Source organism: Ambystoma mexicanum, chromosome 12 (genome assembly GCF_040938575.1).
Source record: "Ambystoma mexicanum isolate Mex_15411 chromosome 12, UKY_AmexF1_1, whole genome shotgun sequence".
NCBI classification, from domain to species: Eukaryota; Metazoa; Chordata; class Amphibia; order Caudata; family Ambystomatidae; genus Ambystoma; species Ambystoma mexicanum.
The window spans coordinates 257372338-257399361 of record NC_090936.1 but is presented as its reverse complement, the minus strand read 5'-3'; positions in this window follow the sequence as shown (position 1 = coordinate 257399361).

The window sequence follows — 27024 nt, the reverse complement described above, 5'->3', positions numbered from 1 at the left end:
ATGTGATGCTCTAACACCAGATAATGTCACATTACTCCCCCAGAGTCAGAGACCCACATCATAAAAACACTTACATTAGACATGCACCCAATAAGGCAACGAAATCAGCCACAGACCAACCACATCTGAAACTCAGATGACACACCCAGCAATCACTCCGATGTCCACCGCTTGTCACAACAGACTCCCACCCCACTGAACTATGTCCTGCACCTCAAAAAAGCCATCAATGCCCTCTGCCAATCAGACACACAACCACATCGATCCAAAACACACCTTTCATCTCATGCAACCCACTGTTGCCATCAGATACTCAAAACATCCATCTTACTAAAACTCTGCCCATCAGACCCCCAGCAACTCCAACAGCCAGCGATGCCACTCAACACCCACAAACCTTATCAGACACCCATATCCCTGCAGTCATACCTATTCAAGATGTCACCAGCCTATAGGGACAATGGGGCACTCCATCAGACACACATATCATAACCACACACCCAGACTGCAAATGGCACCAGAGTCGATAAAAAAAGACTCTCAGAAACGAAATCCCATCGAACGGTCAGGAGTAGAATATAAGTAAATACCAATCCACAATTATATCCAGACAGGTTGGAAAGACTTATCTGGAAATGTAACAGAGGTGAAGAAATATGCCTCAACTAGAGAGAATGCAGAGCAAGTAGGGAGACAGACAATACTAAATGTTGAGCAAAGGATGAGACAGAAAAGGAAGCAACATGCCCACCAGAATCAAAACAGTGAGCTAGAAAACACACCATGAAAAAAGACCACATTACCAATCCAGGGAGAAAATTAAGTAGTGGCCAGGATGCTGATCTATGATGACAAACTGGGAAGTCACTACTCCATAGTTATGACAAGCTAGGATGGGAGGAGCAGACATCAACCTGGAAAGAAGACAAGCCTGAAACATGAGTGGGGTGCCAATTAAGGGGAATGGGTTAGGGAGAGAATGAATGGAGGAACTGCCATGCTAATGGAGCACTGTTAGGTAGCTTTATGTAAGCTTTGGATCCAAGACATGGGGAGGAATATGTTCTATAGTGATAATACATGTTTCTGCATTAGTGATCCCCCAAAATGCATCTCCATATCACTGACTTTCCGCAAATGGATGCACACCAAAGGAAGAAAAGGTCGCTCAACCTCATCTGTCAGAAGAGAACAATATTTAGGCAAAATCCATAGAAGCTTAACATGACATCCCAGATGAGCACACATTGTTCAGTAGAATAGCAGTGATATTTACAGCTATATTTATGCCACAAATTCAAACTGCAGTGAACTTACAAATCACAAGGTGGGAGCTGCTACAACAATTCACACAACAATAAAAGGATTTAATGTAATTAAAGAAGAATTGAGGGCCATCAGACGTATGACCCTACAGAAGAGGTATGTCCTGAACTTAACTACAGCAATAGAATGAGGCATGTGCGCAAAAAGCAGGCCTTTTTGCTGTAAAAACAAACCTGCCCATGACAGACAATATGGAAGCAATAACTATGCTGTCAACTCTGCACATGAAAATGGTATACGTGAAGATTGGTTTTCCAATCTATCTCGTGGGTTCGAACCTGGATGGCAAATGCCTTAAAACTATTTGAGAGCAATACTAGTGGTTAGTGTTACTAGGATACCGTCTTATAAGAATAATCATACGACAATGTAAAAAGACAGCAAAGAAATCTATTGGGATGAAGATAATGATCAATGTAAATGCTGTGACTGATGAGCATGCACAGACCAAAACCACCACCTGTAAGCACCTAAATGGAAGTAACTTGAAAACCCCAGGAGCGTTTTACTATCCCAAGGATCATAAGAAAAGAACTATGTAGTACGTTGGGTGTTCTGTAAATCGACTGGGGAGTGTTGCCATATGACCTGGAGTGTGTATGAACAAAAAGAATGCAGGTGTCCTGAGGTAGTGATGGAGATATGGATTCCAAAGAAACCACAGTGCGAATAAAAGGTGAAGAAAATTGAGGAGGTGGTTGAGGACTCGAACAGAGGGGGAAATGTAGAGGCGCAGATGTACAGTCATCTGTAGAGCTCACCCGTTCACCTCCGTCATATTGGAAGAACAGCAAGAGAGCAATGTGCATGACACCTGGTATCATCCCAATACCACATCGAAGGTATGAAAGACGTTATGCACTCAGACAACCTTACCAAATGTATCCTCAAACTGATGCAGTAAACATGAGTCTGCAGACATAGAAGAGCTACAAGTAAAATTGGACAGAAGAGAAGTGACGACAGGAAGAGATAAGATACATAGTTGCACTAAACAGGATGTAAGGACGTCCAAAGAATGAAGATCTAACTGATGCAATGTAGTAAAGCTATATGCAAATATGAAGCAAACATATACACTTAGATATGTAACAAGATATGCAATAGATGTATACATGCAGGAACGCAAGGTAGATGAGACAACATAGAAGCTTGCTAATGTAGGAAATATAAAGCGAGTAAAGCAGCCATGTTGAGAAAATAGACGTCAGCTTTGTATAATAGTAAGCAAGACATTTGGAGGAGAAAGACCAAGGCTGCAGAGCTGACAGGTGCTGGAATACAGATTCAGGCACAAACAAAGGGTATTTGCCTGGCATAGGATCAAGAATAGCACAGCAAGAAGCAACTGCAAGGAACAAAAGGAGTCAAAGAGGATAAGCCATGTACGTGAGACATATTTCGCTTAGATTGAGTAAACGAGTGAATAATTATGAGTGCCAAGTATTGAACGATCAAATATGCAGAAAGCATGTGGAAGACAGAGCAACTAAGTCTCCAAAGCCCAAGAGAAGCAATAGCACCCAAAATAATGTAATCAAATAGCATTAAATAGAAGGAGAAAATGGACAAGATCATGGCCTGTTTACAAGTGGTGTAAGACCAGAAAACAAGGCCTATTCATAAAGCTGCAGACAAACATAGCAATGCACTTTAACTCCCTATAAAGTTTTGAGGAAGAGAACGGCCAGCAAGGTCAACTAGAAAGAAGCAGCCTTGGCTTAGGGCCCAACTGATGAGAGATGGTAGGCTAATTAGCTACGAAAGGCTGTTGTCTGACTTGTTCACCTGCACCTGGGTTTTGTTGCTTACGTTCTCCTAATGAGCCGAATGTCTGAGTTTGGAAGGCAGTGCCAACCAATCGTAAGGGCCTATGTGATGGTGAAATGTACATTCTTTCAGAAGTCTATCCGCTGCTGTTATGCTATTGTCTGAATATGTTATGTAGTTAGGAGGTGTTTAAGGCATGCCTACCAGATAAGGGGCAGCCAGTGATGATACGCATACCTGCTGAGTGCCCCGAGAGCAGTTTGGTTGTGGGTCCTGCTTTCCCTGCGTGGAGTTGAACCTGGGTGTTTTTGGCAGCAAGAAAGATAACACTGTTGCTATTTGCAAGTTTAATATAAAATTGAGGCCATGCCCCCTTTTTTCCATCCCGCTTAAAAAGAGCCATGCGCAGATGCGCACCTGGTAAGTGCCCTGATGAGTGCGGTTTGGCTGCTTAGCCGGTGAGTGGTGGGAAATTTGCATATATATATATTCTTGTATACTGCCCCTACACTGTGCGACTTTTTGGAACTTGTATAATCTGAATGATGCCGGCAGTCTGCAGAAAGACCTACCAACTCAGGAGCACGTTGAGGTCAACCTATAGAGTACAACGTGCACCTACCAGTGGTGGGCGCAAAAATATAACAAAGAAAAACTAAATGTAACTACAAAAGGGGCAGAGATGGGGGGTTATGGAAGCAGTTTGGGAAAAAAGGGGTGATATTAACATGGTGCAAGCAAAAATCACCACATATCTAAAACCAGCACAGAAGTCTACAAAGCCTATAACATTCTCGCGGGGTAATAGCATGAATAACTCACTTAAGCTAGAAGTGCACTGTGATCTGGATCCCCTACTGAACATGGTGCTAAACTTGAGACAAAACAATGGAGATACCTAGCACAACCGGATATGTGGCCCCCACAAATGAAATTAGAAAGGAAATTCCACTAACTGATATTGAGAAATCGCCTAACTAAACTAAAATGGCTGATAGGGCTTTCCTCGCCATGGAGCGGAATAGATCTTCATCCTACTCCGATACTTTTGATGAGGAAGAACATTGCAAACCTGAACATATGGCTATACTAAAAGCATTATTCACGATGTGCAACTCAATATTTAAGGAACAAAAAGTTTTGAAAGAAGGTAGAACTGCGTTGGTAGATATTGTGTTGGGTCATGCAAATGGTGTAGATAAAACAAGAGAGTGGGGGCAGTGCTTTGATGATACTTGTCATAGCACTAGGGCACCAGACGAGAGACTGATGGAATATTGGACGCAAGTGATTCAATACTGACAATACATGATACTGAGGAGAGCCCTGGGGATATGATCCACCCCACAAGACCCTGTAAATGCCCCCAAAAAAACACCTTAAAAGCAATAACAAAAAAATGAAGGGATCAATACAATCGAGATCTCTATTTGCTATCTCATCTGATAGAGCTAAGTGTGTCAAGTCTCCCACATTCTACACATTAGCCAAAGAGGAACAACTTATTAAGAGAGAGGAACAACTTATTAAGAGAAGGAAGACCAAACAAAATCCAATCCCTAAAGAAACAACAAAAAATAAGCTATTAAAAGGGGGATTGACTAAACTAGAAAAATAACTCGTAGTGAGAATAGGAAAGAAGCTTCTATTGATTTAACTGAGAGGGTGGTGATTAACTTTAACAATGCTGAGATATGGGATGACAATGTGGAAAGAGGTGAAAATTGGAATCCAATATTACCACTACATTGAGACGGTTCCTAGACATAAAATCGAAATCAATAAAATCGAAAGTCAAAATGTCGAAAAAATAATCTCGAAAAAAAAAAAGTCGAATTTTTTTTTAATACGTTTTTTATTCGAAATGGGGGGGTTCCCCCCCCCAACCCCCCTTTTTTTCTATTTTTTTTTATTTTACCCCTTTTTTTTACTTACCAAACCCAAAAAAAATATATAAATAATAAAAAAACAATTTCGACTTTTTTTTTTTCGACATTATTGATTCGACTTTTTTGTCATTCGACTTTATTTTTTCGATATTATGACTGGACACCCATTGAGACCATTATCCAAAGATACAAGGGACAAATCAATAAGGGACATTGTCTCAAAAGTGCAATCAAACACGCACGGCATTAAGATATGGGATTTGTATGCTAGATCATGTAGCCCTTTCCTAAATAGAAAACATATGCTAGAACTAACCCACCAAATCCAGGATATGAGGGCAATAAGTAAAGATATCTTGAGTTGAAATCCCACACACAACACAAGAATCTAATTGAGTGATTATCCACCTGTTCTCACCCATAATGGTGGAACTGATTCTCACATTTTAATACGAGTTCAGAGAAATGGAGTACCAATTCACTAGAGTCATGACCATGAAATCTAATAAATACACAAACAATATGATAATATAGAAGAAAAAGTTTAGAGCAGGAATTGTTAGCGGATATAGAGAATCTAGTCAAAACAATTGTGAAGGATGTTGTAAATTACTCTAAAACTGATGGAGATGGCTGTGAGGAGGTGAATTGACAAAATATAAACATGATTACTTAAACAAATATCCTAGTTTGTAACACTAGGGGCTTCCACCTATTCCTATCCAACCAAGTGGGTTTAAACCACTTATTGAATTCAGATATTTTGGCACTACAGGAGACTTGCCAGATGAGTGATTGTTCTATAGATGGCTTTCCTTTGTATTATCTGGAAAAGTGGCAGACCCTTTGGTGGATTGGCTACTGGTGCAAAGAAAAGATAGATTTTCTGGGAAATTCCCCTTACATATTACTGGTAACCCTTGAGACTAGTGAGGCGGGGAAGAAGAGATGTATCTTGATTATAAACATGTACAATGCACCAAAAATGTAGCGACCTTGAAAGTAATTGAGTCCCTTGAAAAATTAAAAGACCTCTGGATAATGAAGGAGGCTGACCTCAATATACAACATTTCATTAACCCACGGAAAAATTGGGAGACTCGTATTAGCCATTTTGAAAACAAGCAAGGTGCTAGCACCATCTATTACACTGAAGACAATAATATACAATAATATACAAACCGAAACTTGGCCTGCGTTTATCAACGGCAATGGATTGCAAAAGCTGTATATTGGTGAACAAGGCAATACACATGGACTGGGTAGATTTTATTCTATCAAATTCACTATGTAATGAAATGAGAGAATTGATCTTGGTGCCTACCTCACTAAGGGCCTGATTCATAGAAGCGTTCTATAATGACACAATCCCATAGGAACAAGTTCTGTGAATCAGGCCGTAAGTGACTATGTGATACAAAAAACTAACGTAAGATATACACATTAAACAAAGGGAACAATGTTGGGTATAGCACGACTGAACTATACGGGCAACAGAATATATTGGACAGAAAAAAGATACAGACATATATGCAGAACATGCGTGAGGCCTTGGAAATGTAAAGTTAGTGGTAAAACAATTGTTGAAAACTATACAGATGGATCGGAATTTCGAAGAAAATGTATAATTAAAGAATAAATGCACTTATAACAGACAAGAAATGACAAAATAATAGCTAAGGAAAAGTGTTGCCACATTAAAGAACTGAGAATGCTTAGGAAAGGAAATGGTAATGATATGCAATGGAGTAAAAGAGCTAACATTAAAACAAAATATAAACATTTTCTGCAAAGACAAAGCATCTCAATTGACACAACAGTGGCACTCATTTTTAAGGTTCTGAAAAATGATGATTGTCCACAATTTTGAAATATGTACCAAAATCATACAACAACCCGAACCAACAGAAAAAAATAAATCAATAGTATATCAGAGCAGATGTAGAAAACCCACATAAATGCACTTTACTCACAATCTGGGGAATACGTTAGATGTTGTGTTGGACAATAAAATATTACTTACCTTCCAATCAGCTGAGCCGATTTTGTGGACGGATGACTATTTGGTGACCTGCTCTCTTATGTCAACTCAACAGCAGCCTAAGACACCACCTGCTAAAATCTGGCAACGGCCTTGGCGGCTGGTAAACCTTCAAACTTTAGTCTCCTCTATTAAAACTAAATGCGCAGCCGCGCTGGTTTTGTCACTATCACTCTGGGCTGCTTCTCTTGTTGCTGCAGCTGATGAAGTGGCACCAAAATGGCTCACTCAAATTCACAGTCTTCCTTCTGAGCCATGGTATTCAGAAGAGTTGAAGTTAGCCAGACTACAGCTTAGACAAGCTGAACGCAAATGGCATCATAATTACGTTGAACAGTCCAGGATTGTATTTAAAGCTAGCTCTATGGCTTATTCTGTTGCAATTATTGCAGCAAAGAAATCCTATTTTGCCTTAAAAATTGAAACTTCACTGGGGCAAACGAAAACTCTATTTGCAGTGGTTAAGTCCCTGTCTTCTTCGGTAAATTGCTCCCCTAGAGTTAAACTTACTCAGGAGTTGTGCGACTCTCTCTCTCAGTTTTTCATTAGGAAAATCGAGATTATTTGCACAAACATCTCTGGAAATACCACACTGTGTATTAGCGTCCCTGTTTCCGGGAACGCTTCTGTAGACACAGTGACTAATATTCCACGCTGGTCCTCTTCCCCTCTTCCACTGATGAATCAGTTCTTAAAGCCCTTCTCCAGATAAAATCGAGTGCGCCTTCGTATGTGGTCCTGCTAAGAGTTCTGAAGGAGATCACACGTGATCTTATTGGGGTGATTACAGAATCGGTTAACATCTCCTGTCAAACAGGGTTTATCCCTCCGGAGTTAAAGGTCGCTACAGTCATACCACTCTTAAAAAAAGCCCCATCTGTACCGGCTAATTTCCGGCCTATATCTCTTCTACCAGCCTTTATGAAACTTCTGCAAGTACTGGTCTCTCCTCTTTTGCCCTCTTTCCTTGAATCATCTAAGTTTCTTGACCCGGCTCAGTCTGGATTTCGGCCAGGCAGAGGCACCAAGAGCGTCTTGGTTTCAGTACAGGATGACATGGCCAGGCTGGTAGATGCAGGAGGTGTCGGAGTCCTGATATTATTAGACCTTTCAGTGGCCTTCGACACAATCGACCATCCTACCCCGATTTCCTGCCTGGCCCAAGACAGTATATCAGGTCAAGTCCTTGACTGGTTTTCTTCTTTTCTTAAGGATAGATCGCAATCCCTTCTGTTGTCTCCTTATCTTTCTAAATCTTCGGGGCTCACCTGTGGTGTTCCTCAGGGTTCCGCTTTGTCACCCATTCTCTTTAATATATACATCTGGGCCTTAGTATGCCTCATCCGCTCCCTCGGCATCAGGTGCAATTCATAAGATGATGACACACAGCTCTTGATCCGGTTAGATCTTGATCGGACTGAGGTGTCGTTGTGCCTTCATAGGTGACTGATTGCCATGGGGAAATGGATGGGCCTTAATTGGCTAAAGTTGATTGGGGACAAAACCTAGGTGTTGGTGGTGGGTTCCCCCTCGGATCCTTCTGTTTGGATCTCCACTTTCTGGCCCTCATCCATGGGCTCCCTTCCTGTGCCTGCAGTGAAGGTAAAGAATTTGGGGGTTATTATGACAGCTACTCTCTAGATGGAAGTCCAGATATCATCAGTGCCAAACAGGGTTTTTTCATTTGAAAATTCTTTGACAAATTTGACACTTTATTCCACATGCCTTGCGGCCACAGGTCGTGTCCACAATAGTCGCCAGTTGATTGGATTATTGCAACTCCTTGTATCTTGCACAGCCCATGGGGCTGGTCCATTGATTACAGTGCCTTCAGAACTTTGCAGCTTGGGTAGCGACTGGATCACCGTATGGGGGTCGACATTTCTCCAGTCCTACGCCATCTACATTGGCTGCCAGTGCCACAACGTATTGAATTTAAGGCACTTTGTATTGTGCACCGGGTGCTTCATGGTCTATGAGCAGAATATCTGCATGTCAATTTTTCTCGCCATCTCCCGAGGAGCTCTTTCAGATCTGAGTCAGCCGGTTTGCTGTGTGTTCCATCTTTTCGCCGTTCTCGATTGGGTGGACCTGCTTTTTCTGTCTCAGCAGCACAGCTTGGGAATAAGCTTCCCGCTGAAAGGAAAAACATTCATAACCATCTGGCCTTTAGGAAGGGTTTGAAAACTTTTCTGTTGAAAAAAGGCTAGGTGATGGCTGGTGGATGTCTGTTGGGATGTGCCTCTCTCTCTAGCGCCATGATGCCTTCGGACGACCGTGCACTTTACAAGAAGTCATAACATAACATATAAGAAAGACACAGGAAAAAGTGGGAAGAAATATGTTTGATCCGAAATGGGCCTGCCATCTTGGGACAATGATGATATTGGGGATCTAATTAAAAAATGTAAAGCCTCAAGAGCGCCGGGCCCTGATGGGATCCCAAATACCATACATGAAAATAACCCTGATTGGTGGGCCAAAATTCTGGGATCAGTCTTTCGCACTATAAGAGAGACTGGCTTTCTGCCTGTTAGCTGGCAAGCTTAATTTCTAATACCCATATTTAAAAAGGGATCCTGTGACAACCCAGCAAACTACAGGCTGCTGGCAATGACATATGTTTGCTCCAAGATCTTAGGGAAATTGCTGTTGGGGGAGTTGAATGTATGGATAAAACAACAGATTAATACCAAATCAGCAAACAGGATTCAGGAAGAGCCTTGGACAGTGAATCTATGGGCCCTAACGTTTTTAATAAGGGAAGCATTAAAGGAGGGAGCTCTATATATTTGCTTTGTTGATTTTAAAGGTGCCTTTGATACTGTGGATCGAGGCTTACTTTGGAACAAACTAAGTAAATGGAACATAACCCTGAGGCTCCTATATTTTATGAGAGAGCTTTATAGTGAAACAAAAGCACTTATTAGACTAAATAAAGAGGGAATACTGAGTGATTTTGTAGATACAAATGTAGTCCTAAAACAAGGATGCCCTGTGGCCCCTACTTTATACAATCTTGATGTTTCCAATATGGGACCTGAAATAGATACCTGCCAGAATAATCCACCTAAGATACATTAACAAAAATGTAGCTTGTTAGCATATGCTGATACTCTACTGTTAGACAACACTCCCATTGTGGGGTGCATTTAAAGGCCCCAAACAGAAATCCCTTTCGCCTGAAAAGCCGCATTTAAACACTGCTACCAAAAACGGCCCGCTTTGCTTTTATTTCACATGAGTGGCAAGCATTGGAACACTAAATGCAAAAACGGCCCTGTTTTGTTTTTATTTCACCCGAATGACAAGAAGTTATACACTGCATCCAAAAACGGCATTGATTTACTTTTAATTCACATGAGGGGCAAGAATTTCAACACTACAACCAGAAACGACTTTTGCTTTCCCTTTCACTTGAACAGCAGCCCTTTAAACACGGCAAATGAAAAACGGCTTGGCTTCTTCTTGTTCATGTCAAATTAAAGAACCATGTGGAAGGGGATCTTCCCCTCATTATCAATGGACCAACAGCAAATGCAAACTTGCCCAAAAAGCAGAAATAAAACAATCCTGTGACCTGCAAGACATGATTTTAAACGTTCAAAGCAAAAATCCTGCACACATGTGAAAAGAAAAGCACATGTCAAGGGAATACGGCGTGGGGGGTTGACCAAAGCGAATGAATATTATGTCCCAACCCACAAGATTCCAACAAGATGCTGCCAACAGTTTTATGGCAGAGTTTGTATCCTACGGTTTTAAAAATATGTTCCCTTTTCACTGGTATCAATTGTAGAAGATCTCCGAAAACGATAATGTGTTTCCCTGCAAAGAGTTGTTTGTAGTTTGTTTTAAGTACTTCTTGCAATCGGAGGTGAATTAAAGCCAACATTAGGTTAGAGACCATGCTCACTTCATCTATTAATAGCATTTTCATTTGTTTTAATACTCTGCGTAGTTCCATTGCAGCTTCTGCAGAAAGTTTGTAGTAGTCTAATTTGTTTTGGTGTTCTACTGGAAGAAGTAGTAATCGGTTTAAAGTGACACCACCTATGTTGTAGGCAGCTAAACCTGTGGGGGCAGTTACAACAGCTGATAGTTTGTTGTTTGTCAATTGCTGAAGGAACTTGCTGATGATTTTGATTAACTATGTTTTTCCTGACCCAGCTTCACCACTGAGGTACAGTAGTATTGGTTTGTAATTTTGGCAGGTACATTCTTTATTTTTGTGTTCTACGCCATTTATTTTTGTGTTCTACGCCATGTGCAATCTGTTTTGTTACATCTTCAAAAATGGTGCGCTGCTCTTTGTTAAGTTTTGTTTGTTGTACAGTTAAGTCTTCTATATTTTCTTGATAGTGACACATGGTGTTTTCCACTTCTGTCATAGCTGATTCTGCCTCATTTGCTATTAGTGGCTGGCCTAGTGGTTCTTGACTTATTGTTACAGAAGGTTGACTACTGTCGGAAGAGTCCTTATCTAGTTGTGCCTGAAGTAGTTCTTCGTGTTGCTGTTCATTGTGCAACATTGCTTTGTACTGCGTGAAGTTCACATCGGTGATAGAACTTTCTTTTGCTTTGAAAGCATCTTCATACCAGTCATAGTTATCTAGTATCTCTTCCTCTTTTCTCCATGGTTTAAAAAGTTGTAGTAGAGACATGTAATATAGTTCTTTCTGTTGAGGAGTTTTTAATGACAATTTAACATGATTAATCAAGCTTCGTTTTCTAAGTTTCACTAAACTGCCTTCACAATCTGTGACTGTGACAACCTTTGCTTTCATCGGGTTTCACATGATTTTTGTATCCAAAGTTTTGAGCTATGTGGTATAGACACATGCTTTCCAAAGTGCTACTCCTGTTCGGATAGTATGTGTCCAGTACATTGTTTTTTAAAATGTCTTGGCTGTTGGGATCATTTCTGGCAATTGTTTCTATGTCCTCATATGATTTCAGAACTCTTTTTCAAGATTTAGCAGGACCAAGACTTAACCATACTATGTTGTCTGATTTTCCGTACAAAGCAGTACCAGTTAAACGATCTGTCGCTTCAGAGGTGCCACATTCTCTAGGGGAGAGCATTTTTATGCCTAGGCTGTACAATTTCTGAGATAGTGTTTTGTCTGATGATAAGTCATCCCAGAGGTCTTGAAGCTCTGTTTTTTCAGCTTTTGTTAAGTAGGCTGTAACATATCATGCCACAGCAGTGGAATTGTCTGCAATGTACTGCACATCTATGTTTGCATTCCATAAGAGGGCAATGATTGCATTCTAATCATTGATATATTTACATTCTTCGGTTCTTTTGATGTAGTACATGTTTTTGGGTGATTTACCTTTCACACTATGTCGAACTGTAGACATAAAGTTGTTCACTTCACCTGTTTCTGTAACTGGTCTAGGGAAACCAAACTGTCATTCGGTGTAGTATTTCCCTTTGTTTTTGTATTTGCGATGACAATATTTGCCACATTGTGTCTTTGAAATTGTAAAATCTGCCCGTGCAGGTCACTATGTGTCCGTTGTGAAGGGATTTCACAAGTGACATATTTTTGGATGAACTTCAAAACAGTGGCATCAGTGTCCTGAGAAAATTTAGGTGCACCTTTGATCCATAAAAGCATGTGAATATATGGTGCTCCTCTCGCTTGGTATTCTTTTCTTCAAAAAAAGTGCTGCACTTTTCCGAGGGGAGGAACAGTTTTATTGCAAATAAAGTGTAGCATAGCAATGAAACAATGATGGAAATATCTTGACACATTAACTGGATCTAGAGAGCAAAGTTCTCCAGGTGTTAATAAATGTATGTTGGTTTTGTTGTTGTTTGATATGCGTAGGAACTCATGTAAATCTTCCCATGCATATTCTGCACAACTTAATGTAACAAACCAAGTCGGTGGTCCAACGTTTCCGATCATACAACGTACATCTCCGTGTCGTCGGAACCAGTATTCTTTTGTACCACGCATGTTTGCAAACAAATTTGTTATACTTGACTGTAAACCTTCATCTTTATCTTGTATTTTTTGTATTAATTGTGTAGTTGACATATTTTGAAAGTGGGTTCCACATTTCAAAATGTGTGCAACTCCGTAACATAGGGTTGCTAGTTCACTTTCAAAGAGTAGGTGGAATATGTATTCTACATTTTGTCTAAACCTGGGATTTTGGGAATACATTCGTAATGAGCGGTATTCTGATGCAGTAATCTGAGTGGGTCTATCATCGTACCTTCCACCTTTGGCAGTAGGAAATAGCAGTGGAAAAGCATCTGCTTCTATACTTTTTTCCCATATGTTCATTGGTGAACCTTTGGTTTGTCACATTTGGTAAGTTTCTATTGCATCATCTATGCTTTCATTGGAATGCAATGGATGAATTGTGTACTGGTCCAAAAGAGTGGATACTGCAGCAGGATCCAGAAGTTCAATTGTCCAGTTTCTGCAGACTGTTCAATTATTTCAGTTGTTTCCCTTAAGCCTTCTTCAATATTTATTTCCTTGTAGTATTCGTTATTGTCTTTTAGATATTGCAAGGCTTGTCTAACTTTATGTAAGTCCACTAGTTGTTGCCAAATTGTTTTGTCTTTGGTTAGTACACTATTTACCAACACAATTAAAGAATGTTCTATTGAACTTTGCAGTCCTAGAGTGTGTACATTTTCTGTAAGATCTAATGGGAAATAAACTACTTTGCCACAAATGCCTGCCACCAATTCAGAGGGAGGTAATTTGGCTGTTTTTGGGTGAAGGCGTATAATTGCTTGAAATGGATGAACTGTTTGAATTATGATGCTCTCGTACAAATTGAGTTGTTGCAAGGTTTTTGGTAGTGGGAACAATTCCAAATTATTTGTGATAGCACGTGAAGGATTTTGATTGTTGTCTAGTTTTGTAGTGCAGTAACTACAACATATTAGGGGTTCACTTATTTCATATTTGTTTTCGGCTAAAAGGTAGAGCGCTAATTCAAACCATTTGGAATCTTCATTGTCTTATATTTTGTATCCTATGTCTACATTTTTTGTGTTCCTTTTGTAAAACGTTCTGTGGAAACACACACACACATGCTTTGGTATTTCAGCCGATGCACTTTTAAATTGTATTATTTCTTTTTTGTATGTGTGTAATAGAAGGTTGCTATGTGCAGAAATGTTGGTAGTCTGTTCTAAAACTATTGCATTTTGTAAGTGACTTTCACTTCCAAAATATTTTTTCTGGATATGGTCAATTTCATCTTGTAGATACTTGGGTGTACCATGCAGAAGAGTCTTATTTAAATTGGCTAATTCTGAAGCTGGACCTTTAGCATAGTATATTTTATACACTAGGTTTCTTACATTTGAATGATGTATTGATATCTTTTGATATCATGGAAGGTGCTTTTGCAAATAGGTCCAGAAATGCAGGCTAATGAATGTCCTTGTAGTCCTGTGTATTTGCGCACTGGACAGATATCCATATTTTGCAGCACTTTTATTTTATTTTTTTCTTTACCTTGCACATACTAATTGAGGAACAGACGTAAAGATTTGAAAGATTTATTAGGAATGGCACACATTGTCATGCACAGCCCTTTGTATACTGGATGGTCTGATTCAGTTGAATCGAGTGGTAATTCTGAGATTTGAGGGGATACTTTTCTAAGCAGCGTTTCTTGTTGCATGATGGTATTATTGATTTGTTCATATCCTCGTCCACTGCAATGGATGGCAATTGTGTTTGTTTGATTTTGTTTATATGCTTCCTCATTAAAATATGGTTCTGTGGTAGTTGTGTGACTCCATTCGCTGCCACAAATATGTAAGAAGTTGTTTTTGTTCACATTTCTTTTATTGATAAGTTTCTTTTGCAGTTTGGTACTTAGTTTTGTTAGTGGCTTCATTCTATTTAACACCAATATAAACAACTTCCTTTTGAGAATGATTGCACTGTCCACGAGAGCTTGTAGGATTATTTTTCTGCGGTAGGTTTTAAGGGATGTGGATGATTTCGGTCCTTTTCTTATTAGATTCTGAAGGAATTTGTGGTGAAACATTTTTGCTAAAATATTTTTTTTTTACTAGAGGTTCTTGTTACTACATCAGGATGAATAGGAGCATTGTTAGCTGTACTGGTAGCCGATTTTTTGTGAAGAGTTTTGTGCTTTGTGCCACATTTTGTTGGAGTCGGTAACGTTTCGGTAGTTGAGGCTTGCTTTGTTTTGGTAAACAAATGTATTAGCTGTTTTGTTCCAACGTTCTCTCTAGAAACTCTGCTACAGATGGATGCTTAGGTTGGAAACTTTTATTTTTATTTGCTCTACTTCTGCGTTCCTTTCTATGAACTTGCTTTTTGTTTGGCATTTTCTGGGGTCTGTTGGAGAAAAAAAGGCATGGTTTGGTCTGTTGTACAATGTATGTGTGCTGTGTGGTTGTGTGCATGGGTTTGCTGGGTAAGCACTTTGTGGTGGTGTGTGAATGTGTATTGGCCTCTTAAAATGATTTGGGAAGTCTAGTTTTCTGTTTACATACTACTACAATGTGCTTCACATGAGAGTAGAAAGTGGGCTAGTGGTGAGGAGAAGCATTAATAGTGAACCTAGTGGTATAAAATTGAAACAGCTATTTGTTTTCTAGTACTAACATTCTAAAGTTGTTTGAGTTCCAAACATACAGGGATTTGTGAGTCATTCTGCCTGTTAATCTTTGTTTAGTAAATGGCGATTTGTTGGTAGAATTGTTCAGAAATCACTGTTTGCTTTGGTGTAAAAACTAAATACATAACCAACACAGTCTGTTTGAGGAATAGCTACATTATAAAGGTTGTACTGTACTTATGTTTTTTGAAGAATGACCAGGTTTCTTCGGATATGTCAATTGCAGTGTAGATGCTGTTGATTTTCAGGACAGTAGTCTTGACTGCAATTGTAAAAAGAAGAAATTAGTAACTTTGTGTGTTTAAAGCTGTGATGTTAGAGTACACGTTAATGTTGTATTTTTCGTCGCATTATTCTTGTTTTATATTTGAACACAGTGGATGTGTGCTTTTCACTGCACTATGTGTTGACTTTCTATGTTACTTGCAGTATGGCAGTTGCACGTGCTTCAGAACTGCGTACACTTTTTAGGTTATGCAAATGTCTTGTGCCTTTTAAGCTGTGTTATCTATGGCAGAAAGGTTTCTAAGCGATAGGTTAGTATAGTAAATGGGGAAATAATCTGTACTTTCAGATTGTAAGTACGATTTCGAAAAATCAGGAGACCGTCGAAGGGAGATGTCACCACAGCAATCAGGAGCGTTTACTTGTTCTCATACGATCGCATTGCAAGTAGCATTTATGTAGACCGAACACAGTAAAAAAAATTGCCATTTTCTAATGGAAAATCAAGTTTCCCACTAAAAAGGGAGGGTTCTAACGTATGTATAAGTTATGCGGAAGACAGTAAGAAGTAGTGCAGTTTGTTAATGAAAAGTCAGACATCTTGTACTAGAAGGACGAGCGTTGGTATGTATTTCCTATGCAGATTTAGTTGGAATAATTTGTTTAAGGTGATGTGTAACACACGGTTGGCTCTTTGGGCTGGACCTCTGTGCACTGTATGTCTGACTCGAAGAGTAAGATGTCTGCAGATAGAAAATATGGGATTAATGAACTGGGGTTATTGGGTGCCTCTCTCCTCTTCCCTTTCTCTTCTCCTGTAGAACCCCAAAGGTTAATGCCCTCACCTTAGGTAAGTGAACGCCGAGCTCTCCATCTGCCTCGGGGCAGGGTGCCGTAACCAGTTTCTTCACTGGATAAGGGTGCAGGCCTCTTGACCTCAGAGGACTGCTGTCCGTCGTTAACTGCACGAACGGTAAGTTCTGGGCACTTCAAATGTCTTAAAAGTCTTTTGTAATGATATCTCTTGTTTTGCAGGGTTCCGGCGATGGCGGATGGCGGGCTGATGAGAGTTGAGGATCGAACCCACGTGAGGAATAGAAGCGCCTGGAAGCACTTAAGTAAGCGCTTGTAGCCTGCTTCACGATGCGCACTAACTGTCCCTTTTATCTTGCAGGTACAAGTTCGGAGCTTTAGAGAAGCTGAAGGGTGCTGGAATACCCACTGGATTCGGCGTGGGAAGGAGTAATGGCACGTGAGTAATAAAGTTGCCCAATGTCTTTAAACGCACCTTGTTTTGTCTTTCAGATGCGGGATGCAGTGCGAAGACCTCCGGAGCATGCGAAGAGTAGGTAAGCCTTTGTCTTTCAGATGCCGGAATGCAGCGCGAGGCGTTGGTGACAGCCGATGGACCAGGTAAGAGATGCGCTGCCACTGAAGACCGTAGTGCTAACCTGTTCTTTCTTTGTCTTTACAGGTACTGCTGAAGACTGGATTCCAGGATGGTAAGCCTTTGTTCCCTTAGGCCCAGGATCAGAAGCAGAAGACACGATGAGCGTTCTGCTGCAGAGAATGCAGAATAACGCAAAGCAAGATTCATACATCAGGTGTGGTTTAAATAGCCTCCTGTAGTGCTTAGGTGTCTCCTTCCACAGCCTCGCCTAGGTAAGAAAAGAGTTCCTGCTTTCCAGAAGAGTTACAGTGTTCTGAACCTAGGGAGTGGCTCCTGCCCCACCCAACAGGAAAAGTAGTCCTAAACAGAAGAGGATCAGGGGCTCAACCGGCAGGTAAGTAAGCAGCATGGTCTGCTGCAGGTAAGTCCACCCAAGCATTATGAGCCCGGCGCTTCCAGCCCTGGGACTCGGCATCTTTATGAGCCTGGTGCCACTGGCGCCAGGACAGGGTCCAAAAGGTCCCAATTGGGACTGGCTGGCACTTGGAACCGGGGTTATGGGTCTGCTTCCAAGGGAGTTGGGCAAGTCCTGATCTTTTGGAAGCAGAGATCATGACAGCACCCCCCCTCAAGGCCCCTCCCAAACCGGGCTTCTCTGGGGGTTTTGGCTTGTTAGGATATGTTCGATGAAATCTTTTGATTAGACGAGGCGCGTGGACATATTCTGCAGGTTCCAGGATCTTTCTTGGGGACCGTAGCCTTTCCAGTCAATCAGGTAAAATAGTTTAGATTTGGAGATCTTGGAATCCAGGATGCTTTTGACTTCAAACTCGAGTTCTCCATCAACTAGAATAGGTTTTGGAGATTTAGTTAGTCGGGTTTGAGGTTGCACGGGTTTTAATAGAGAGACGTGGAAGATCGGATGTATCTTCATGTGAGGGGGCAAGTCCAACTTGACCGCTACTGGATTTACTATGGTAGTGATGGAATAGGGACCAAGGTATCTTGGGTTGAGAATGTGCGTGGTCCTTTTAGAGGTAGATATTTGGTGGATAACCAGACTTGATCTCCTACTTGATATTGGGGGGCTTCCTTCCGATGTTGGTCTGCTTCTTTCTTGTATTGTTCTTTAGCCCTTTGAAGGTGAGAAACGGCTTCCTTAAAGGCTTGGGTGATTGTAGAATGCAGGTGGTCTACTGCTGGTGTTCCAAGATCTTGGAGTGGATCCAACTCCGAGGTTCGAGGGTGACTACCGCATAAAAGAAAAAACGGGGTCTTCCCAGTTCCCGAGTGGACAGAGTTATTGTAGGCATATTCGGCTATCCAAAGGATATCTTTCCAAGTTTTGTCAGTTTGTTGTAGCATGCAGCGCAAATACTGTTCCAGAGTTTGATTGGTCCTCTCGGTTTGTCCGTCGGTTTGAGGGTGGTGGCTGGTCGAAAGTCTCACATCAATTTGAGCCGACCGACAGCAACTTCGCCAAAAATGAGAAATAAATTGACTACCTCGATCTGAAATTAGAACTGAAGGAAAACCGTGCAGTCGGACGATGTTTTCGAGAAATTCTCGGGCCAGAGTTGCTGCTGTTGGTAAGCCTTTGAGTGGAATGAAATGCGCCATCTTGGAGAATAGGTCCACGATTACTAGAATCGTATTGTATCCGGAGCATGGAGGTAGATCGGTGATGAAGTCCATAGAAAGCGTATGCCAGGGGCGAGGTGGGATGTCAATAGGGCGTAAGAGGCCGGCTGGTTTTTCCTTTTGACTCTTGTTTTGGGCGCATACTCCACAGGACATTATAAAGTCTCTGATATCTTTTTTCCAAGACGGCCACCAGAAGTAGCGCTTGATCTTTTCCGAGGTTTTGGCCATACCGGGATGTCCTTCCATTAAAGACTCGTGATAACAAGAGATTACCTTTTTCTGTAAATCTGTGCTGGGCAGGTATAACCGTTCTTGGAAATATAATAGGTTGTCCTTCACCGTAAAGTCCTTTCCCTGCAGATGCCAATTCTGTATGTCTGCTGGAGTTACCAGTAGCCTGGCTTTATCCTTAACTTCCTCTATGGATTGTGTGGCGATTACACCCAGAATTCTTTGTTCGGGAATGATAGGTACAGGTTTAGGATTGATCAAATGTTCTTCCACTCCCATCCGAGAAAGGGCATCAGCTTTACCGTTTTTTGTACCAGGTCGATAGGTAATTATGAAGTCAAACTCGGCAAAGAATAGTGCCCAACGAAGTTGCCTAGAGGATTGAGCTTTTGCGGTTTTCAAATATTGCAGGTTTCGGTGATCTGTAATCACAGTAACGGTGTGTCGGGCCCCAGAAGATAATGCCGCCAAGCCTTAAAGGCGGACTTGATAGCTAGAAGTTCCTTATCAGTAATAGTGTAATTGATTTCAGGAGGCGAGAATTTGCGGGACCAAAATGCCACGGGATGCAACTGATTGGTTACTGGGTCCTTTTGTGATAGAACTGCCCCCATGGCAAGGCTCGAAGCATCAGTTTCAACGATGTAGGGGAGTTCTGGGTGAGGATGTTTTAAGATCGGTGCAGAGATAAATCTAGTCTTCAAATTCTGGAAAGCTTGTTCCGCCTCGGTAGACCATTCAAAACGTTTGTTTTTCTTTAACAAGGCGGTGATGGGCTGGACTATTCGAGAGAATTCGGGGATAAACCTGCGGTAAAAGTTGGCGAAGCCTAACATGCTTTGAACACCTTTTACGGAGGATGGCGATGGCGTGACAAGTAGAGACACATTCTGGAAACTGAACCGTTCTTGCTCGCCAATCGATCTGAGGATTGTGCTTCTCTAACCAAGGAATTCCTAGAATAATCTGGAACTGAGGGGCCTTGATCACATCGAACACGATCTTCTCATGGTGTCCATCTTGACTTACTAGCGTCACTTCTTGGGTGGTATGCGTTACTGGTCCGGAGGCTATCTCCGTACCATCCACCGTAGTAATGACGTCCTTTACAGCCTTTGGACAAAGAATCAGATTCATCCTCAAAACCATTTCATGATCCACATAATTGCCGATGGCACCGCTGTCGACGTAAGCTTCAATCGCATGTAATCGATCCGGATGTTCAGGGCTAATGAGGACCATAGGTATCACGAAATGCGAGGTCACAGAACTGGTTTTAACGCTCGGCAAGAGGACCTCTATTCTTGTCGGGCGAGGTCGTTTCCCTGCTCAGAGTTTGTGACCCTGGTAACTGCAGCATCTACTGCCTTCTTGGCTGGTTTCACCGGACAGTCTCGAAGAAAGTGCCCCGAGTTTCCGCAATAGAGGCATAATTGCAGCTGTTTTCTCCTTTCCCGCTCCTTTTGTGTTAGTGGTCCTTTCAGGCCCCCTATTTGCAAGGGTTCCCCGGAGTCTACTCCTTTGGTAGGAGTTAGTGGTTTGGAAAATACTCGAGCATCAAACTTGGAACGATCGGCCTTCCTGTTCTGCAGTCTGTGGTCTATTTGAACGACTAAGTCAATATAGTCTGAACAGTCTTGCGGGGGATTCACTACTTGGGCTAACACATCTTTGAGCTCTCCACGTAGACCTCTATAAAACAGCGTAATCCTTTTGTCCTCAGGCCATCGAGTTTCCACTATCAGTCTGTTGAAAGATGCAATATAAGCCAAAAGGTCTTGATTACCCTGTCGCAATGAAAGGAGCTCATTGTGCAAGGCCTGCCCCTGTGAATGTCTTGCAAACAGTTTTTCCATACTGAACTGAAAAGCTTGAAAATCATGGAGAACTGGATCATCTTGATTAACTAGAGGAATCGACCAGTCTGCCGCATTGCCACTAAGGTACGAAAGCACGAAAGCTACCTTAGCTTGATCAGTTGGAAAGGCTGCTGGCCGGCATAAGAAGTGCAACCGGCACTGATTGATAAATACTGAAAACCTCTTTGGGTCACCAGAAAATCGTTCGGGCGGAGCCAGAGGTACATTCCCAGGTAGGTTGATCTGTACTGGGTTCGTAGAGGATGTTGAAGGAAGATTTGCCCCTGATGCGGGTAACGGAGTTTGTCCGGCTTGTGACTGTAGCAATTGTCTAGCGAGATCGTCTGTTCGCTCCTTGGAAATAATCAGTTCCCTTCTTAGAGCATTCGTTTCCTGACGGGCTGCATGCACTTCTGCTCTTAGTTCCCCAAGTAACTGGGCTAGCTGGTCGGTATCCGAGGTTTCCATAGCGCCTGGGTGGGAGTTTTGCGGTAGGCTTTGCGTTCTGTAACGCTCACCTGATTCCCGCAGAGGCGCCGGTCTTGACTGGGTGAATGCCGTATCTTCAAAGGTGATGTGTAATGTGGGATGTTTTTACCCATGCATCCGAGCCCTACCTCAAAACTGTGCAGTACTGGCATTGAACACATCATGATGGCCAGAGCTTCCCAGAAAATGCACAGGAAAATCCCATTTTGCCTATGTTGTGAGCACAGAGGGGCAATGCTGATTGCCAAAAGCAAACCCATAACTGTTGGGAATTCATTTTTCTTGAATGTCAAATATGGCAAAATCATGGGCACAGAATTACTTTACTGCAGAAACACACCTATGCCATGTCCTGAACATGGACAATATACTCCATGTAATATCACTTGCTGAAATGAATCAATCTAAAAAAAATTCCCAAGGATGGATGCAGTAACCACAAAATCCTGAGGGTGGCGCTAGCGGTCTAAACTCTGACAGGAGAGCTGTCTTGCAAAACTGTCTAGTGCAAAGAAAGGGGTCTTATTTAATTAAAAGTTCAAAGGGGTTGCCTGTCCTGAGAACTCTTGACACTTCAGAACTCAACACAAGAAGCCAGGAAATCACAGGGTTCTGTTAATTAAATGCAAAGTGGCTCCCTGGCCTCCTGATCTCAGCTTCCCAGAGACCACACAATGGCCCCTTTCCTCTGAAAGGAATATGTTGATTTTGACTGCTTCCTGTCAACAAGAGCTGCCTGTGAGCAGAGCCAGGTCATCTGACCCACCCAAGTTCTGGGGGCGGAGACAAACGCTTTGGGGAGGGGAGTTGCAGCAAAAATATATTTTATTGAAACACTGATAACTTATTGTGATTAATTGGCAGGAATGCACAACTTGGAGTTCCTTAAAATGACAATGTTGCCTACAATTGAAGTCAAAATTTGAAATTGTGGGATATTCTGGGACAAAACCCCACTAATTATTAATATTACAGACACTGTGTTTAAGCTAGACAAATGAAAATTCATTGGTATAAGTATGGACAGGCTGTGTACATTTGTATGAAGTTGGAAGAAAATCCGAAATTGGGAACCAACCTAAAACGCGCAAAATGTTGCCATTTCTGGATGCAAGCTCCTAGAAACGCCAGAGTCAGAACAGGGGCTATCATCAGTAATGCCTCATGTGTGTATGTCATTTTAAACCACTGCATACTTGTGCAAATATGTATTTTGTTCAAATCTAGATTTGTGTGCAAGTTGACAGGAGGAGTGGACTTTCTGCAGGCTGTAAAATGACATCACGCTGACACACACTTCAGTTTCCCAATCAAGTGAGAAATGGAAATTTGACCAATTAGAAGCTGAGAGAGAGGCTGGCTTAGTGATGCTGCACACACACCCATTTTCAAAACACAAAAGCAGACAGTCAGGACAGATAGGGACCTTCAAATCCATTTGCTGCGGGACGCTCTGCCGGGAAAATCCATACTTTATCTCCATCAACCTTCAGAGAGCCAACATAGAGACTTCAATCTATCCACATCCAGAGATCCAGACTTCAAATCTATCAATATCCAGAACCAGAGGCAGAGCAGAGCTGACCCAGATCACTGTGAAGTGCCGAGACCAGACCAGAGTCCAGTCTAAAACCTGACCAGATCCGTGGCGAGGCCCATTTAATTCAAGAATATAGTGTGAGTACCTAGCAGAACTGTGCAGAACCAATCTCTTAGTTAAAATAATCTAATCCAAGCTATTTAATCTAAGTAGAACTGCCTCCTAGCTGTCACCTGTCATTTGTAAAGCTGTCTCCTAGAAGTTGTACCTTGTCATTTTGCAAAACTGTCACTTGTCACTTTGAATTTTAACATTCCAAATCTGAAAAACCACCTTTACCATATCGCTCATATCTCCGTGACCGTTTGTCCTAGAGACTTGCAGTAACTTTCATCTGGAAGCTGAGATCCTAGGCTGTCATAGGACCCCAAAACGATAGTGCTAGTCCTTGTAGTTCCTCTGTAATCACGAAAAACGCACTCGCGAATTTGCCGCGATTTGCAAATTTCTCAACGTGTGAAAACAGCAGTTTTCTTGCTTTCAGTTGCCAAAAATTCGTTTAACCTGCTAGTTACTCCTAGATCCTTGCTAAAGTGAGCCTGGACTAATATTAACTAGATACCACTCACCCTGAACCTCTAGGGGGAATTAAAAGCATTTTAGCATATTTTTCACTTCATTGCCAGCACATGTAAAAGCATTTTGGGCCTGTGTTTAAAACTCCGATCTGTAGTCTAAGCTTGCTGGGGTGAACTGAATTACATTTGATTGCATTTCTGAGAACTGTGTGCTTTCCTTCCATTTCCTTGCATTGCATAAAAGGGAGGGGATTGCCAGAGAAAAGTGATTACATTGTTTTGTTGAAATCATATTGAGTATTTTCTGTATTGCATTTTCATTCAACATTACATCCATCTGAACTTATACAAAGCATTCTCTACCACCTTCTTCTTCTGTTCCTATTCACAAGTGTGCTAGTGCCAGATTCTCCGTTGTTAATCTTTATCATATCAGATTAAGTGTGATATTCAATTATTAAATTATTATAAAGTGTCATACATATATCTATTGTTTAAATTATCAAATAAACCTTTTAACTTGCAAAACAGAACTACTTCTTGGCTCAGTGGGGTCAGGATTATTCAAAGAGAGGGGTGTTATATAGGGGTAGTCATCCAGAACGCATGAACTGGACATAAAGATATATCAATAAGGGTTTCCATTCAGTATCCCAGACTAGGCATTGACTTAGCTGTAGTGCTGAATTGAATCCTCTTACAAATTGGGGGCTCGTGCCGGACGTTTGGGTTAGATCTATCACTTGTGCAGATTAATACAGCGTGCCAGCTGACCAGATACACATATCCGGTCGGATCACACGCTGTGTTACGCTGTAAAGCACTCCTCAAAGGAACGCTCTAAGGAAAAGGTCTGTTTTGCAAAAATATAATATAAACTTCTGTAAGTCAGGAAGGAACTCAAATTCCAGAATGACGACCTTGGTAGATATGAAAATAGCCAGAGAGCACTTCTTACATAAGTTATTTGTGAGAGGTGAGTGGACTCACCAGGACCGCATGGTCTGGTTGCAGGCCATCACGCAACAGGTCATAGAAACAGGGTCAGATATATGGAGAGATCAGGGTCCCTTACATGTGGCCCTGAGTGAACTATACATGGCTCCTAAAGCTAAGGATGAACAAGACAAGATGGTTAGGATAGCGGCATACCTGTACCTATATATGGGAGACATGCAGAATAAATGTACTGAAAGCCAAGATCTGGCGAATAAGCGACAGATGGCGTTAGAGAAGGTCCAATCTGACCTGGTCTCTTCTGAGCAGAGGCTGCAGGGGAGCCAGGAGTCAGAAAATGAGAGTAGACAGCACATCATTAAAATAAAGAAGGATATGGACATCCTGCAACAGGAAAAGGCTGACAAGGATACCAGATTTCTGGCCTTGCAGAAGGAGTACCAAGAAGGTTTGGACTCCCTACTGCAGAGCCAGAAAAAGCTGGAGCAACAGTTAGACTTCAATAGGGTATGTGCTGAGCAGGTAGTCACCCTGCAAAGCCACCTAGATAGGGAGAAGGCAGAGAGCAATAAACTGATTCTGAAAGACCTGGATACCCAGGCAGAGTTTGATCAGGAGCGCCAGAAAGCTGGTGCCTTCCAAAGGCAAAGGGACGACCTGGCGGCACAGATGCAGGCTCTTAGTCAGGAAAGGGATACCTTAGGCCAGGAAGTCTGCCACTTAAAAAGGAAAATGGAAGAAAATCACCTGGCCCTCCAGGGACTGGGTGACCTCCAAAAAGAACACCATAACCTGTTAGTGCACACCAGGAAGGTGGAGGATGCTCTGGCAAGAAAGGAGCAGGCCAATAGGGACACAGCTCAGGAGGTAACCCTCCTGCAGCAAAGACTGGCCCAGTGCTCCAGGACCAATCAGGAAACGCAGAGAGAGAATGAGGCTCTCTGCCAGCACAATGATAGGCTCCAACAACAGGTAGCGATGCAAGGGAGACTGATAGAGTCTAGTAAGGCCTTAACTGAGGAACTGAAGGCACAGGCTCTTGCATTGCAACAGGGAGCAGGGGCGGATAGAGATGAGGTTTGCTGGGAAAGAGAAACTCCTGAGCATAACCCCAGGAGCCCTAGTACCAGAGGCCTTTATTTCTCTCAGTCCCTGAACTCTGCCACCCCCATGTCCCCTGGCGCACATGAGCACCGGGCCACAGGGATGGCAGATTACTATCCAGCCAGAAGCATGGGGCTCATAGGCCAGTACCTCCCAGGAATGGATGGGCGGGCATCTGGGTATGGGCACCCAAGCACAGTGCAATTTAGTGGGGAACCCCAGGAGAGTAGGCCCATTAAGGGCATCCTGAAAACCTCTGCCCAGTTAGGTCAGTGGGGGGGGTACCCATCAAATCCTGGCATCAAAGAGGAATCTGAAGACTCCTCTGAACGGTACAGGACACAGGAGACCAGGTCCCCACATTCTGCCAGCCATTCCCAGGCTCGCAGAATCTGGGAAAACCTGGAAGATCAGACAGGAACCTCTGGGAGCAGTGCCTCTGAGTCAGAGGACGAATGGACAAGGGTTACCCGAACCAAAAAGGCCAATAAGGCAAAAAGGGCCTTGATTAAGGACCCATTGAAACAGATTAAGGCAATCAGGAGTGTCATCACGCCTTATCATAAGAACGCCAAGTACTCTGTTTGGGAACACTTGGAGCTCTATGAGCAAATGATGGAGACTTTTCATTTGAAGGACAGCCAAAGCTGTATCCAATATGTAAAGTGGACATTCTCCCCAGAATACTCCAGTTTCTTTGCGGGGCTGGAGGACCAAAATCATTTAAGATGGTCCACCTATAAGGCGGCCATCTTGAAAAAAATTTCTACTCATAGAAATCCTCAAGAGGCTCGCAAGGCAGCCTACAATTTACAATGTGGGGAGGATCAGGCCCCACAAGAATTTGTGCAGGAGTTAAAGCGTGCTTTTGCACAGACCACAAGAAGGGTGCGCACGGATAGCAGAGAATTTATTAATACGTTTTTCCATGCCTTGCCCAAATTTATAATGACCCAGCTCGTGAGAGATTTTCATGAGAAAAGATCTTTAGACTGGGTCATTGAACAGGCTACCCGGATCTATGAGGTGCAGAAGCCCATAGAAAATAAAAGCAATACCCAGAAAAATCCCAAAACCAACAGCACCCCTGCTGCTGCCAAGGTGGCAGAGGTAAAGGTCACCCCCGTTTTGGATTTGGAGATAGGGGGGCCTAAAAACCTACCTGCACCTAATAATGCTAGGCCCAGAAGGTCCTCGGGCCAGTCACAGACAGGGAGCCAAGGAGGCAGCCCCACAAATGGGGTCCCTCGCTCTCCTGATTATGTAAGTCCCCGTTACAAGGGAAATCGACCCATCCTGGGTTATGTGCGGACTCCTCCAGCCCAAGGGGGGGGGGATCCA